Source organism: Chlorocebus sabaeus, chromosome 13, assembly GCF_047675955.1.
Source record: "Chlorocebus sabaeus isolate Y175 chromosome 13, mChlSab1.0.hap1, whole genome shotgun sequence".
Classification (NCBI taxonomy): Eukaryota; Metazoa; Chordata; class Mammalia; order Primates; family Cercopithecidae; genus Chlorocebus; species Chlorocebus sabaeus.
In genome coordinates this window covers 851851-865052 of record NC_132916.1, presented here as the reverse complement: position 1 = coordinate 865052, position 13202 = coordinate 851851, and the positions used below count along the sequence as shown (strand labels likewise).

Here is a 13202-nt window from a genome sequence, read left to right as displayed (position 1 = left end):
CTGGTGTGACTGGCTTTCCAAACTCTTATTTGGATTCACTGTAATGTGGACTAAACAAATGGCTTAAAATTCACTGTTTGCAGACACCCCATCCTCTGCTCCACTCAGTAGAGACATGACCTGCCCCTCAAAGCTCTGCTCATTCCACCGCCTTCCTGACAGGCATGTGCACAGCTTCAGGAAGCTCTCTGAGGTGAGAAACCCTGTCGTTTTACCTGTTTGCATCCCCTCTTTGTGTCCTGAATATTTTTACTACCTTATATGTGTGCTCTTTCCCCCACAACATTTGTTTTAAGTAATTTTAAAGCTACAGAAATGTTTCTAGAATAGTCCAGTGGGTTCCCACATGACAATTCAACTGTCGTTGGCATTTTGCCACACTTATTTTCCCCTTTTAATTGCACATATGTCATTCTTTTGACTAAACCATTTTGAAAGTTAGTCATTGTGATATTTTGCCCCCAAATACTTGAGCATTATCTGTTGAGAACAAAATCATTCCCCTTCAGTTACCACACGAAGGAAATTTAACAATAACACAGCACCATTATTGAATATATAGTCCATATAAAGTTTTTCCCAGTGTGTCTAATAATGTCGTTTATACCTTCTGTTGTTTGTTTTTATCCAAGCACCACAACTGCTTTTAGTTACTATATCTTTTATTTTTAAAATCTGGACTAGCTCCCTTTTTGTTTTTTTCTTTCAATGTCAGAGACATTTTGAAGTATGTATGTCACCTTTACAGAATGTTCATCAAGTGGCTTTTGTTAGATTGTTTCCTCAAATTTGACAGTTTTAAAGAAACACTGCCTCCGTGACATTTTCTGAACCAGTGCATCACATCAAGACACATGATTGACACAATAATGCTGTGTGCCACTCGGTGCATCACAGCAGGACACATGAGGCACATATGTGCTGCCATGTACTCCTCAGTGCATCACTGCAGGGCGTGTGGGCGGGGCCAGGTGTTGTCACAGTCCCAGCAGGCCTCTCTGCCCTCTAGACAGTGGCTGGATGGGTGCTGGACACCTGCTCTGCGCAGCCTGGGCAGCAGCTGGAGATGATGTGGGGAGGGCTGCTCAGCTCGGGCTGGAAGGTGAGGAGGACAGGGCTGGGCTGGCCGCCTTGTGGAGATAGTAGGACATGTCGAGGGAGAGTCAGGCCAGGGATGCAAAGCGTGAGGAGAAACTGCAGCGCCGTGCATGGCCTCAGCTCCCTTTCTGAGGCCCCGTTGAGCTGAGTGCTTTCAACAAGCCCTCGAGGGAATCTCTGCTGCTTGCAGCCAAAAAGTACTGACCACTGGAAGAGCCAGCCCCTGCGAGGGGACAGAGGCATGGCGGCCATCAGGAGGCAGGCAAACCTCAGAGAAGGAGGCCACGGAGGTGGCAGTGGACGATTGGTGTGCGATCTCAGCACCACAGGTTACTGGTTTTGTGGCAAGATGTGGACCTGCTGACAGCTTGGCTTCCTCGTCTGCAGAGTGTGACAGTGACATTCCCTGCCTCATTAGACAGATGTTAGGATACAGTGAGGTGGGTGCTGAGCCCCATTCTGGACACGTAGCATCGATGAACACCAGCTCTTACCGCATCGTTCCCTTATGCTGGGAGGAAAGAAACGGTTTGGATTTCGTCTGTCTAGAAGTCCAGCTCTCTGTATGTGTGTTCAGAGGACGTTCTGGTATCTCAGGAATGAAACCAAAGCATCCCCTGTACATCTTTCCCCCACCCCCACTCATAGCTTCGGATTCTCTGCACAGCTTTAGGTAAAGGAGCTGATGGGGAATCGGATGCCTCACCCCGTGTCCTCACTCTGGGGCCCGAGCTTAGACTAACTTCAGGTTCAGCTGAGAAGGCCTCTGAGCTGTGACTCCGCTCCATGGCCGCCTGCGTCGGAGCTGCTACCTGCCCTTCGCCCTTCTGGAGGCCGGTGCTTGCCTGGAGGAGGGCTGGCAGCAGAAATGCAGCTGACCAGGTTGCATTTTCCGTACGGCCTACTCAAGGGGTTACCCGTGGAGACTCATTTCTCGTTTCAGTTTTCAATGATCTGGTGGAGAAGCTCCTCTGGTGAATGGACTTGGGATTTCTTGGAGCTGCGCTGCGGGTCCGCAGTGTGGCTTTCGGCCCGTGCTGCGCGGGCGCTTGCACTTCCTCTGGCGGGGCACGGGGTGGCGCTCCCGGGTAAGGCAGCGGCCGGCGGAGCCGTGAGCGAGGCGCTGCCTCTCCGGCTGGAGCCGGATCCAAGGCCACCGTGAGGGGGACCCGCCATCCAGGTAAGACGTGTTGTTTCCTTGTTCCTTGGCGAATGGATGGGGACCAGGCTTCCCCAGGCGGTGAAATGAGGAACAGGGACCGCGGGGCTCGCCTGACCAGTGGGGTCTCCATCCTTCTCAGTGTTGACAAAAGACAAGAACAGACATCGCCTGAAATCTTCCCGCCTCCCTGAGCGAACCTGCGTCTGGGAAGGCGCTGCAGAGAAGTGATGGCTGAGTGAGGAAGGAGGTGCCGGGCCTCATTAATCATACCTCGGGAGGCAATGCCGGGAAGGTTCTTTGTTTAAAGAAACACTCATTTTTTTTAATTTTTAATTTTTAATTTAAGTGCTAGGGTACATGAGTACAACGTGCAGGTTTGTTACATATGTGCACATGTGCCATGTTGGTGTGCTGCACCTGTTAACTCCTCATTTACATTAGGTATATCTCCTAATGCTCTCCCTCTCCCATCCCCCACCCCACAATAGGCCCCGCTGTGTGATGTGCCCCTTCCTGTGTCCAAGTGATCTCATGGTTCAGTTCCCACCTATGAGTGAGAACATGCGGTGTTTGGTTTTCTGTTCTTGGGATAGTTTGCTGAGTTTAAAGAGCACTTGGTGCGGACTTGCTGTGGCCATCGCCTTCAACAGCTCATCTGTAGGAGGTGCTGGCTGAATTCACACCTCGGTGTCATCCATGTCTGCCTGCCGCGCAGAGGAGACAGGAGAGGCCCTCCCACCGCACGGCTTTTACGGGAAGCTCTTCGCGTGGGCTAGAGGGGTGTGGTTTGGTTTATAGCCACACCAAGTCATTTTAATAAAACTCAGTTAACTGTGTTGCCTTGCAGGCTCTGAGTGTTACAGGCAGACCCGAGTCCGAGTCTTCCTACCATTCATTGTCCCCTTCTGGATTTCCTAGGGACCCCAGATACGATGGCATCAATGTCAGTTAATTGGCACTGTTTAAAATAGATCTATGATCAAATCTTAAGTTTTTCCAAATAAAACTCTGGATGAATGCAGGAAGGTCATTTGATTACTCTAAAATAAGAGTATTTTATGTTAAGTTTGAAAAAGCCAGTCATAAAACTAAACCCTGTACCAATGAATATAGTTCGTGAAGCCAGCAGCACAGGCTTATTATTATAAATATCAAGCACCACCATTATGAGTAAGCTCATTTATTTTCAGAGCACTTTGCAATCATTAATTATTCACGTCTGTGAATATCCCCGAGACAGACAGTATTATTAACTCCATTTGAAAGGAAGAAAACTAAGGCACAGAAAACCCGTAATTCATTGCCCTGAGGGGAAAAGGAGACACCAGGAACACTGGCTGTCCTTTCACTGCATCTCCTGTTTGGTAGAGATCTGGGGACATCCGGAACATCCACACTCACTCTCCCACTCACGGTCATGCCACCATCTAGTGCCGCATTGACATTTCCTCTCAACCTCAGGATAATCACATTGATGTAGCACTTGGCAGGTTTGTTATCTCAATGTCTATTATCTCAAAAATTAATCCTCATAGCAACCTTAGAAAGAGGCAATATTAGCCCCACTGCATAGGAAAATGAAGGATCAGTGAGAAAGTGACAGGTCTATCACTGGCATTGGAGGACAGGGCCATTGCGGTGAGTCAGGCCTCAGCTGCAGGTCTGAGTTTATGCCATTGCCCCCATCTGTGGGGTCCAGGAGGCTGTTGTCTAAGCAGAAGGCATGGCCCATCAGGGGCCATGGGTGGTGGGCACAGAATTGAGTCATCTGCCTGCCTTCCCACCCACCTGTGTGTGTTGTTTGATTTAAGTCCTGTGAGCGTAGTTTAGGACCTTGTCCCTTCCCATAGCATAGCACAGAAAATTGGGCAAGTCCAGACCATGACTAAATCCACTTAAACCCCCCCCCCAAGACTGGCGGATTCTCTCCCCTCCGCTTGAGATATGATGTTGCCTTAAATGGTCCAGCAGTCGCGGAGTCTCAGGGGGTCTCTCTGCCTTAGTTGGTGCATTCCAGTGCTGCTGGGTCTGTATTTCTAGGTCTTGCTTTATCCTTTTATTTTTTAAAGTAATTGATCATTCCAATCTCTCTGGCCTGCATGAAATTTATAAAATAAATGGACATAATAGGAAATAAATATTTTATGGAGCCACCGCTATGTGCGAGACATTTTGCTAGGGAGGCTGAGGGTCCCACAGCTTCCAACGACCGGTCCTGGCCTAGTGGAGCTCACAACATATGGAGAAGGGAGGACGGACACCGCTGACACAGCCCACGCTGCCCAGTGCTGGGTGCAGGAGGGGCAGTGGATGCAGGGGACTGTGGGAAGGGTGTGCTGGCCCAGGGCCCTGGCTCCCTTTGGGAGCCTCGCGGCTGCTCTGCTGTCTTCCTCCATGCATGGCCTGGGCCACACTGTGTGCTGTGGAGTTGTTGGATCAGACCTGGATGCTGCAACCCAAGGAGAGAGAGGAGGACAGAGCCCGGGAGAAGAACAGCACTCGGCAGTCTGACCCCTAAAAACCAAACACAACAGAAACCAAGCCAATGGCAATGGTTGAGAAGAACCAAGCCAGCGTGTAGGGGAGGCCAGGGTGGTGCCCTGGGCACCCGGGGTGGAGGGACTCGAGGAAAGGAATGACCAGAAACAGCTGGGGAGGCCCAGAAGGCCAGGGGCTCAGGTTAAACTATCTCAGGGGTCCCAGGGGACTGATGGGGGAGTGAAGCATCAGAGGTAGTCAGAGCCACAGATTCCTGGGGGACATGTGCTGTGGCTCAGGATGGAGAAAAGGTGGGCTGAGGTCGGGACGGTCAGTGCTGGCTGGTGCACAAAGGCACCTGGAGGAGCAGAAACTTTATAGCCCATGTCCTGGAGGGGCCACAGACAGGAGGCACTGGGTGCTGAAAACCACAAGCTGCTGCTTTTCGTTGATGAAGAGGGGAGTGGGGAACATAGGGCGAATTTCAGTCTACTGTAAAGAGAAGGATTTACCTGACGTGTGTCGCTGCATGGTCTGGGCAAAGCTAGGGGAGCTGGTTTTCGAGGAGTGAAGAGATAAGGTGGGGAGGGGGAGATCCGGACATGGGTTTGGGAAACATGAGGGGATCCAACTGCGAGAGACCAGAGGCACCCTCAGGACAGTGGAGCCCGGTTCTTTACTCTGCAAATAAATCTCACTTTTCTACATACATCTCAACACATGAGGCGGCTCACCCCAGTTTCTTGTTCTTTCTCTAAGGGGGTTTGACCTTCCATTGCCTCTAAATGGGAGAAAAGATAATGGGGCTCACATCCATGGAGGGGAGTTCAGGATGAGACTGGTGGTTCAGGCATCCTATGAGCCCGAGGGGAGGCCGCTGGCCTTGTGGTGCTTACGGAGACTTGCAGCGGCTGTGATCCACATTGAGGGTGAGAAACAAGATGTGAGGCTGCAGACGCCTGAGAGGCACTGTGGGGGCAGCACCCCACAGGCAGAGGCAAATGGTGGGCATGCAGTTTCCCTTCCCATCTGGTGTCCACTGGTGGCTGGCAACCCTATGCGGAGACCTTTGGTGCCTGCGCTATCCCCACCCCCTTTTACCCAGGGCCCCTGATGTGCTCGGCTCTGCCTGGCACGAATCCCAACAACTCTCCCTGCCTCCTGCTTGTGCAAAATGAGCAAATGTGAAATTGCCCAGGATTGAAGAGCTCAGGACCTTGAATTCCAAGAGCCAGGGAGAAATACTTGGTTGTTCTTTAGACCCAACAAGCCAAATCTGTTCACACCAAGCCTTCATTCCCAAGACAACCCTCCCTTTTGATGGTCCTAAGGTGTTGCCACCTAATTTCATGACTTTTGCCACTGCAAAGGCGTCCCAAATACGTACTGGGGCCACGCCTCCCAAAGCGGATGCAGGAAGGAGTCCAGATTCTCCTCTCCAGACACTCGGGCGGTGCATCGGAAGTGAATCTGAGATTAAACCCGTGTATCTTAGCTCCTCAGTGCTCCCCTTCATCATTTCTTGAACATACATAGTAGCCTGTCCTGGTCTTCTTGGCAGTCTCCTTAGGGATGTAGGGGAAAAGCAGTTTTCATATCAACTTTCTTCATGTTGCCATGAATTAGCTGCTTGCTGACTAAACTTCTCAGACAAAAATTACATACTTCCCAAGTATTCACCCTTTCACACCGGAGTCACCTGCTCTAGTATTTGCACACAGTTACATTATTATCAAAACTGCAGTTCAACTAAACGCTCCAAGTGCAGGTGAAGATCTGTCCTCAAGGTGCTGGCTGAAGCAGGTGAGTGGAACAGTTCCAGGTCCCTGCCGTTCTAGGGTGTTACTATCAGTTCTGTTCAGGGGTAACAGACACAAGGCCCCAGTCAGGAGAGGCCAAGGGAATGAGAGTGAGAGGGAGGGCTCAGAGGTGGGACAGGAGCCCCAGGATGGGGGATGCCAGGGCCTTGGCATGTGGCCACCTCAGGACCAGGTAGGCTCCCCAAGCCAGGGGTTCTTTCCCTCCCAAGAGCAGGACTGATAAGAGGCTTGGGAGTCAGGGGCGAGGACAGATGGTGGCAGGTGCAGGCGGTGAAGGGACCCTGCCTGGGATAAGATGGCATTGGAGCTCAAGGAAATAGAAGCAGCCACGTGGCCACAGTACAGGAGCAGGTGCTGCTGGGGAGCTGGGCCCCGGGCTTTATCTACACTGTCTCACTGTAAGCCCTCTCCCAACTTGGCACCATCGTCTGACTCCACACACTGCCATAGCCCTGCCAGGCAGGTGCTTGCAAAGGCCACAGAGCCGTTGAGTGGGTGCCGGAGGGAAGCACACCAGGAATTCGGCCCTGGTCTGAGGCAGCAGGGGACACTTGACTGTGGTCAGCAGGGCCTGAACCCTGGCTCTGGAGCCTGTGAGTCACCCTGAGGGTGCAGAAATCTGAGTGCCTGGGGCCATGTGCAGAGTGTGGCCATGTCACAGCTGTGGCTTCAGCATTCAGAGCCTCTGCCTCCACTGGGGATTAATGCAGGTTTCCAACATCTCTGTTTGGTCGGTACTGATCTTTTTCCTAACTGGCGACTTACTGGTTCCAGGAGAGTACTGGGCAGAGTGCAAATGTCTGCGTTAAAACAGCTCTGCTGGGCTAAGACAGGACAGAAGCAGACAGCAGGTGGAGGAGACACACTTTCCTATCCAGCAGAACCTGCGGCAAGCTCCACAGCGCTCTCCAGTCTTGCTTCCGGGAAGGTGGTTAATTCCATCTGGTCAGTATTTCCACACCGCGGGAGCTTCCACTTCCCTCTACGTGTTCTCTGAGACCCACCCTCCTGGGCTTGCCACTTACATGAGTCCAGAATTACTTCACCACCCTTTTACTTGCAGAACCTGGCCTTTGTGTTGTGGGGATGATTAGGAAAGAAAGTTGCTTCAGGAAATGGCCAGAAAGGGGTTCCACAGAACTGGCTTATGAAATAGTTTTGCAGAATCTATACTTAGGAAGCTGGAAACAAAGGTAAAAGAAAAAATAGAAAATCTTATTGTAGAAAATATGCTTTGCAGTGTTTGAAAAGGCTGTTCTAGGTAAATTAACCCATTAATAAATACAAACCACTTAAAATTTGCTTTTTAATTGTTGTCTCTACTGCCAAAATAATTGGTCTGTGAAGCCAGTGGGAGTCTGTCTAGTTGGAAAATAGTAGTATTTATTCTTTGAGGCCCCAAACATCAAAGAAAGTGTTGTTTAAATAAAAAGATGGGGTGTGAGCATGGGAGGTGAGTGGACAATGGGAAATTACTTAATGGGTACAATACTCATCTTTTGGGTGAACACTAACAGCTCAGACTTCAGTTCTGTGCAACATATTCATGTAACAGAATTACACCTGTACCCCCTACATTTATAGAAATAAAAAAGATGCATCATAAACTGAACAAAACAGCCTATATCTTGAAGAAATCATGCTTGAAAAGTGATAATTTCACTCTCTAAAATTTAATTTTTAATTTTAAATTATTGTATGGGAAATAACTCCCATGGCTCAGAAATGAAAAACGTGAAAAGCATTCAGTATAGTCTGTTCTCCATCCACATCCTCCTCTGCCTGGTTTCATTGCACTCCTCTGTATAACAAAGTCTTTCATACTGATTTCTAGGAACTCTTTATATGTGGCACTAAGGGCATGAGTTATGATTAACTTCTTGTGCATCCTTAGAGCTTCCTGATGCAGATGCAAACACACAGGAATGTGAGTGCTCACCTTCATCTTCTCTGTTTTACACAAATGTTGGCAGATTGCATGCACTTTACCACACCTTGCTCTTATAAATTGCATAATCCCCCATATGAATACATGTAGCATTACATTTTCTTACAGCTGTGGAGTATTTCGGTACCACACTGGATACCCTAAACCGTAACCCTAACCCTAAAACGCTAACCCTAACCTAACCCTAACCCTAAACCTTAACCCTAATTCCTAACCCTAACCCTAAAACTCTAACCCTAACCTCTAACCCTAACCCTAAAACCCTAACCCTAACCGTAAAACCCTAATCCTAACCCTAACCCCTAACCCCTAACCCTAACCCCGAAACCGAACCCGAACCCTAACCCTAGCCCTAACCCTAAAACCCTAACCCTAATCCCTAACCCTAACCCCTAACCCTAGCCCTAGCCCTAACCCTAGTCCTAACCTAACCCCTAACCCTATCTCTACCCTCTAACCCTCACCCTCACCCTTGCCCTCGACCTATTCCTAACCCTAAAACCCAAACCCTTGGGTGGAGAGAACCTCTGTGCGCAGGATTCAGAGGGGATTTCGGTTTCCCGTTTTCCACACGGAACCATTCTAAGTAGTCTCTGACCTTCGTTATTCAGGGGTAGAAACAGGAAGGATTTTATTCACTGTGGATGCGGCCCCGAGTTGTCGCAAAGCGAGGCGGTGCCGCCAACGTGTGTGCTGAGGAGAACGCAGCTCCGCCCTTGCGGTACCCCCCACGCCAGGGTCTGGGCTGAGTAGAACGCTGCTCCGCCTTCACGGTACCCCCAAGGTCTGTGCAGAGGAGAATACAGCTCCGCCCTCGCGATGCTCTCAGTGTCTGGGCTGAGGAGAATGCAGCTCCACCCTCACAAACGTACAGCTGCTGGCGCTGGCGCAGAGCCGCGTGCCGGCGCGATGCAGGCGCAGAGTCGCAGACCAGCGCAGGCGCACAGTCGCAGGCTGGTGCGTCGCAGGCGCAGAGACGCAGGCGCAGAGTCGTGTGCCAGGCGCGGCGCAGGCCGGTGCAGGCGCAGAGTCGCAGGCCGGCGCAGCCCAGGCACAGAGTCACAGGCCAGTGCAGCGCAGGCCCAGAGTCACGCCCCGGGCGCGGCACAGGCCGGCGCAGGCGCAGAGTCGCAGGCCAGCGCGGTGCAGGCGCAGAGTCGCAGGCCAGCGAGGTGCAGGGGCAGAGTCGCGCGCCAGGCGCGGCGCAGGGCGGTGCAGGCGCAGAGTCGCCCGCAGGTGCAGAGTCGCAGGCCGGCGCGGCGCAGGCGCAGAGTCGCGCGCAAGGCGTGGCAGAGACGGCCGCAGGCGCAGAGTCGCAGACCAGCGCAGCGCAGGCGCAGAGTCGCACACCCGCGCGGGTGGAGGGGAGGGTCGCGGCGCAGGCACAGAGACGCACCCCGCGTGGGCCTGAAGGGGCGCGGTGCAGGCGCAGAGACACATGCCGCGAGGGGAGTGGCGGAGACGGGCGAAACATCAGTAATCTGAAAAGCCGGGCTCCGGTGACCCCTGCTTGCAGCCGCGCACTACAGGGCCCTCTTGCTCACAGTGCTGTGCCAGTGCGCCCCCTGCTGGCGACTAGAGCAAGTGCAGGGCCCTCTTTCTTACAGTGGTGGCCAGCGCCCCCTGCTGGCGCCGGGGCACTGCAGGGCCCTCTTGCTGGCAGTATAGTGACAGCACGCCGCCTGCTGGCAGTTGGGGACATTGCAGGGCTCTCTGGGTCACAGTGTAGTGGCAGCACTCCCGATTCTGGCAGCTGGGGACACTGCATGCCCCTCTTGCTCCAAGTGAAGTGGAGGCTGGCTCCCCAGCTGGCAGCTGGGGACACTGCTGGGCCCTCTTGCTTGCTTTGTACTGGGGGCACGCCCCCTTCTGGCCGCTGGGGGCAGTACAGGATCCTCTTGCTCACAGTGTGGTGGCAGCACGCCCCCTGTTGCCAACCAGGACACTGCAGGGTCCTCTTGCTCATGGTGTGGTGCCCGTGCGCCACCTGCTGGCAGCTAAGGACACTGCAGGGTCCTCTTGCTCACAGTATAGTCGTGGTACGCCCCCTGCTAGCAGCTGGGGACACTGCCCGGCCGTCTTGCTGGCAGTGTCGTCGCAGCACACCACCTGCAGGGAGATGGGGACTATGCAGGACCCTCTTGCTCCAGGTGTGATGGCTGGCGCCCCCTAAAGGTCGCCTTCTACACCACTTAAAGTCGGAGCGCCAGTTATTAAGCCATCAGTTCTGGAAATTGATGTCCCAGTTCTTGTCTATCTTGGAAGAAAGATTTTCACCAAGGGGCAATACAAAGATGGCAGATAACTTCATTGAAAAAAATACAGTGTGAAGAGCTTATTGTAGAAAAATAGGAGTAGACTGATCGTGCAGGAAAGCAGCATAAGAGTCCTGTGCAGGGAATTTTATTTTGGACTTATTCACATTCCTACCTCTGTCTCAAGTCTCCACCTGTTTTCTTTGTCTGGTTTTCCTGCTCCTGCCTTAGGTCCCCAACTTGCCCCACTTAGGCTTGTGGGACTTCCTCACTGTTGGTTGAGGCACATGTGTGGAGATCAATCCGAAGCCATTCTGGTACCAGGCTCCTTCCCACCCTCCCAGGCAGGCTGACAGCGGTCACATTTGGACCTACTGTGTCTATCTCTTTTGAATGTGCTTCTCTGCCCTAATCTGTACTTATGGTGCCAGGTTTCTTTTAAGAATGTCCCCTTTGTCCTTATCAACACGTAGCTACCAATATTGTGACATTATTACTGCAGAGTGAATGACGACTGGGGCATCTTAAGAGGATTTCTAGGGTATTTCTTTCTGCATAGGTACCTCTTCTCCCTCCAACCCACAATTGACAAGTGCCCATCCACTCCAGCATTACAGATGCCACTAAATGTGCATTTTTGGTGTTCCCTCCAGGTGAGCCTTCCCAGAATTTCCCCTTCCCAGGAGCTCCCCCTCCTGTTCATGTCTAGCTGTCTATCTGCTCTAACAGAGCCCACTATCCTGTGTCTTTCCAAAAAATAGTGAGGGGATGATTATTGGAAACCATAGGAAATGATATGCATATACATGAAAACTTTACAACTTACACAAATAATCACCCAAAATCATCCTTACACTAAAAATGCAAAACTATACAATTTTTAGAAGAAACTATGGAAGAAAAGCTATGTGCCTTTGGGTTTGGTAATGAATTTTAACAAATGACACAAAAGGTTGATATATGCAGAAGAAATGACAATATGGATTTCTTAATATTTACAGTTTATACTCTGGAAAAGACCTTGTTAATGGAACAAAAAGACAAGCCACATATTGAAAAAAAATTTGCAAAATACAGGTCTGAGAAAGAATTTGTATTCAAAATATATACAAAATTCTTAAAACTAAGCAATAAGTTAAACAGCTCAATTAAAAATGCACACAGTTCTGAACAGACACCTCACCAAAGACGATCTACAGATGGCAAGTGAACATAAAAAAAGATGCTCAACATACTAGAGAACTGAAAACCACAATGAGATAGCACAGCTGGTCTATATGTGTTAGAACTGCTAAACTCTAAAAAAATGACAAATTGCTGGAGGAAAAACAAGAGCTCTTTTCATTGCTGGTGGAAGACAGTGTGTAAGACCAGAATATGCCACCCGAAAATATGATGGTAGGAAACCAGAATATGTCACCCCAAAATATGATGGTAGGAAACCAGAATATGTCACCCCAAAATATGATGGTAGGAAACCAGAATATGTCACCCCAAAATATGTCCCTTTGGCATAAGAACTATTCTGAGCTGATGACTCTGAAAAAAATGCTAAAAAAGGAAGTTCTGAAAACAGAGTAGAAATTACCCTTGTGTAAGGAAAATTTACATCTATAAACGAAATCCCCATTTAAAAGATCTCTCCCTCTCTCTCTCTCTCTCTCTCTGTCTCTCTCTCTCTCTCTCTCTCTGTCTCTGTCTCTCTCTCTCTCTCTCTCTGTCTCTCTCTCTCTCTCTCTGTCTCTGTCTCTCTCTCTCTCTCTCTCTCTCAGCACCAACCAAGAAGAGAAGGAGGACTAAATCACTAAAGAGTCTTATCAACAGAGAACGCATGGAGTTAAGTCTGTATAAGAAAACTTACCCTTGTCTACTGTGCTTTTGCTTGTTACCTCCCCACTACTGAGCCTCAACTCTTCTTTCTTTAAGTTGAAGATAGCATTTACACTTGAATTGAAAGCCACCTGTTGGGGATTTACTCATTTTTCCCTGAATATCTCCCATGTATCCATAAGGTATACATGTTTTTAAACTTGTCTACTTTTTTCTCATTTTAATCTGTAATTTGTTACAGAGGGTCCCATCTAAGAATTCCGTAAAGGTAGAGAGAAAATTATTTTTCCTCCCCTATTACAAGTTGGGCAGTTTTTCCCAAAGCTAAACAAGTCTCACCTTACAATCCAAAAATCACATTCATAAGTATTTTGACAGCTACTTTGATATTATTTCCAAACAAAAGCTACCATGCAATTATGTACAGAAGCCCTATTCATAATGACCAAAGGAAAAAAAGGAATCAGAAAGTCTTACAACAGATGACTGTGTGGGAACCCACTCAGACATCAAGAGTTGTCATAGGGGCCAGGCACGGTAGCTCATGCCTGTAATCCCAGCACTTTGGGAGCCCGAGGCAAGTGGATCACAAGGTCAGGAGATCGAGACCA

At 50.1% G+C, this 13202-nt stretch overlaps 1 pseudogene; it reads right to left on the bottom strand.

Annotated features, from left to right (window-relative positions):
• Positions 1 to 1214: 1214 nt before the first annotated feature.
• Positions 1215 to 4463, bottom strand: LOC140713131 (putative uncharacterized protein encoded by LINC00242; annotated as a pseudogene).
• Between the last annotated feature and the right edge of the window lie 8739 nt (positions 4464 to 13202).